The sequence below is a fragment of the Amblyraja radiata genome, chromosome 20, assembly GCF_010909765.2.
Source record: "Amblyraja radiata isolate CabotCenter1 chromosome 20, sAmbRad1.1.pri, whole genome shotgun sequence".
Classification (NCBI taxonomy): domain Eukaryota; kingdom Metazoa; phylum Chordata; class Chondrichthyes; order Rajiformes; family Rajidae; genus Amblyraja; species Amblyraja radiata.
In genome coordinates, this window is record NC_045975.1 from 9,628,308 (window position 1) to 9,632,477 (window position 4,170).

At 38.5% G+C, this 4,170-nt stretch overlaps 1 long non-coding RNA gene across 1 annotated transcript; it reads right to left on the minus strand.

The window, feature by feature from the left end:
- Window positions 1–657: 657 nt before the first annotated feature.
- LOC116984437 lies at window positions 658–3,492 on the minus strand. Its single transcript, XR_004415017.1, has 2 exons — window positions 3,340–3,492; window positions 658–1,516 (listed from the first exon to the last, which is right to left on the minus strand). It is a non-coding gene; the product is annotated as an uncharacterized LOC116984437 (long non-coding RNA).
- Window positions 3,493–4,170: the final 678 nt, after the last annotated feature.

The following is a 4,170-nucleotide window of genomic DNA, read 5'->3' on the forward strand; positions in this document are numbered from 1 at the left end:
GACTTAAGGTTTGAAATTGTATAATGTTAGTAGGGTGATGGGAGTCATGTTATTCGCCTTCTAGTCTCTCTGAACAGTATCACTTTGATTATGACGAAGAACAGTAATTCGATTTGCACATATCATTTGTTAACTAACTTCCTAATCCAAGCGTTTCGAAACGAGTTCTGGTGCCTAAAACATAACCAATACTTTCAATGCATCACTTTAAGTTTGGCAGTGATATGTGAAATTGAAAAGTCAACATTCAATATAGATATAACATGCCCAAATCTCAAATTCGCTACATCGGGAAAAGTAAACGAGTGAAAACTGATTCAAAAGTTTCCGCCTGAGTTTTCTTCAAGGCTCCTGCTCAAGTGGGCTGCAGGGCGGCGACGATTAGTTCTGTGTTTCCGACACAGAATTGGTTTTGGATGTTAAATTGCATTTCATCGCAATACCTCTGCAGTATGACTATCAAACTGAGATTTCATTCCCTGTTAGACCGTGCACTATTGTGTCAGCTTGAATCCCGAACCAAAACAAGCCACTGGAAGAAAGCTACCTTTTGATCATCACCTCCGGAGCTTTCCAGAAAATGACCACGCTATCAAAGGAATGTTCACATTATTGGGGCACTTCGGATCTCTTTGGCCAGCTATTGTGTGTGTGTTGTTTTTAACGTGACAGACACGGCAATTTCAACATAGATTGACATTAAATGCAAGAAGCGAACTATTGTTTTGCAATATCGCCTCCTAACAATTGTGAAATGGAAGAAACGAGCAAGGTGTGGGTGGCAAAAAAAATTGCACAGGTTTCACTTTTCGGAGATGGGGGTTGATGTTTTAGTTATCCGTGCTCTATGAAATGGTTGAAAAATAATTTAGATGCACTTGGTTTATTCAGATGTTTTACAGATAACTACAGTGCAATATTCGCACACGCCATGGACAATGTGTACACCGCATTGATATGTGAAAGACATCCCCATTAATTCTATGAATATTGTATATACCAATGCACGTGCAAAACAGCACAGAATCTCCAAATGACAAATAAACTAAACGTTTACTAATTGTTTGACAAACAATATCCGCTGTTCCTTGTGTTGCGAGAATAATTCGTGTAAACCCATAACCCGGATTTCAACCGAAGATAGACGCAGAATGCTTATCTTCGATATACACCATCACCTGAAGTTCCTTCCTACACAACCTAGATTTGAAGTACGTTTGCATCGGAATGGAAATCCATGTCCTGGCATCGGTTTTCCGATTGGGTAATTTGGCACTGTCTAATTTTCGTTATGATCTATTTGAACCCATTCCCCCCCCCCCCCCCCCCCCCCCCCCCCATGTTTCATTCAGAAGGCTTTTGTTTCTCCCTTCCCGACAGATACCGTCTACATCTGTTGGTTGGGCAATGTGTTTTGCAATTATTGCTCTTCGCGTTCTCTTGTGCCAAACTGGCCAGTCTCTTGGCAAGTGTTCCCCTCGCGTTGTTCAATCGAGTGCTTTTCAAAATGTTCTTCCTTTAAGAGAGAGAAGAAAAAAAACAACAGACAGTAAGCATAGACTAACTGTATAACATTTACAAGTGCTATTTGCAAGAGTTAAGGGGAAGGAGACATCTTTAAGGTTAGCGAGTGACAGAGTGGGAGTAATGCACTACCTCTAACAAGGTGCCGACACCTCCTTCTATTGAATATGTTATATATTTTTAAATTACGAGTATTTGAATCTGTAAAGAAAACTCAAGGCTTCCCCATCAGAGAAGATTACATCGATATGTTGACATTTCAGGATATTGTATATATTTTTAATGGAAAAGCACTTCTTCAGAGATACAAAGAAAAGGGATTTGCTTTCCCAATTCCTCGCTTCTGTAGGATGGCCAGGAGTTGGTCATGTGCTTGACTGTCATATATCTGGCCACAGAATTCCTGTTCAAGTTATGCCATCAAGCTAATATATTTTGACTGCCCTTCTCTCTTGTGACAAAGCCTTGCAGCTGCCTCCGAATCAATATATGTCAAAGAAATATGAAAACAATCATGACAGAAGACTTAAAGTCTCTGTACATTGTGCATAATGAAATGTCCCCTGTATTCTCAAGGTACTTGGACACACTGACTCATTTATCGTCAACTTTCCTTTTTCTGGTTGATTTTCATTCAGATACCTTTATCAGCTGAAAGCTGGCTACATCTGTTGGTTTTGTAATGCAATTTGCAATTATTGGCCTTCATATGGAGCGTGCCTTAAATTGTCCTTAACTAAAAGCATAATTAAGAGAAGGTCTTAAGCAAGTCAATTATCGGATGGGATTTTAAGACAAACAGGAGCTGATTTAAGATTTCATGAGTCGATTTGAAGGAATATATATATATTGGTCCCCATTACCTCAAGAAGTCAGGATGTCATTTTCCCATCGCTTTTTTTATACAATGTCGATTGAATTACCACATCCAAAAACATTTATGTCAACCGCTTCGTGTTTTGTGCGACCCCGAACAATACTTAGGATGAATAATGTAATAAGTTCAACCTTCTAAATTTGTCGTGGCGGAATATTGTAGAAAACATGATGATTAAGGAAGAGAGGGTGAAGCTATCCAACAGTGTAATGTAAATCTAAATTATACACAGCTACGGATTCTTGCAATTGCTGTCGCTTTGTTTACATCGCCTCACTTTTAAAAACGCGAGAAGTAATCTTTTCAATTATCTTCACGATATTTACGTTATCATTGTTGTCATATAGTTGAAAAGCCACAAAATGTAAATTGCCTGTTCTTCCTGGGTTCTCCTTCCGGGCGATTTGTCGCTGTTATTGGCCCGATTTACTTCGTGTTATTTCCCTTTCTTGAGTTATTTCAAATATTCCGTCAATTATTTATACAGAGGGGAAAAAAATCCCTTTTGCGCTGATAAATCTCTGCTGCTAACTCACGCATGGCGCACTCTTGCCTTCTTCTCCCGTGCTTCCAGCACGATATCTATTAGCCAGTCAATGAAATGTTCACTCCGCGTATTATCTCATTCTATTTGTTTGTTTTTTTGTGACATAATGCGTTATTAGTTATTATTGACCATCGGAGGCATTCAAATATAATTTTAAATGAAAATAATGCATTTCCGAAATAATGCATAGCCTCATACTGTAACAAGTTATTTTTAGATATATTGCAAAGCCGTCGCTTGCTGTTTCCAAACCTTTCGACCTACAATGAAGGGTTTTTTGGCTTTAAAAAAAATAAAAAAATCATTATGTCGATACACAGGCGTGTTAAAGATCTCAATCCTTTCAAATCATCTTTTTTTTTTAATATCCTGCTCATAACGATTCACTCACCTGGGACGGCGCGGCTTCAAGCGAAGTTGTCGAATCCCAGCCTATGCTTAAAAGAACAGCAAGACTTTCTAATTCCCTCTGGAGAGAGAGAAAAAAATAATAATACAGAACAAATGTAGAATTGTGGCTTGAATCCAGGCGCACAAGGAGCCATTTTAATTCAGACATTTGTGGGGAAAAATGAATAGAAACACTCTTTAGATATTATATTCGTGAACTGTCGAGGCATTAGAGCATTTCACACCTTCTAATTCCGATCAGTGGCTCCATTATTTTTGATTATCATTAACGATTAGCCATTAAACATTGAGCAGTGGGAGAATATGAAGAGATTTGGGGGGGAAATCTTTTGTATAATGTTAATTCAGCATGCGTGCTTTTGTTGTACTTTGCATTATACAAACCTATTTTGCGAAAAAAATATGTGTAATTTTTGTTTTGAGGGGCCATCATTTCTCTTGCTTCGATACACAGCAAGCTCCTTTCGTTTCTAAAGCAGGCTGTTGGACAAGTACGCCGTCTCCTAGTGGCTAGCACCTGGAGTCTTGTAAAATTAGCATTGATATAGATTTAGTTGAAATGTAATCTCTTAAATCTATCCCAAGTTACACAGAGATAATTACACTTTCGCTGAATTGCCATGGGTCAGTGTCTCTGTAGACTCTAAGGAGTTGATTTAGTGACAATAGTGTATACATGAAAAACAGTGTTTGAGATTATAATGTTAATAGATGTACTCGCTAGGGAGTACAGGCGAGCTAAAACTAATTCGGTGCACCGTAACCTGGCTGTCTCGCCACAGCGCTCGAAATTACTTATGAAGCTTAATTT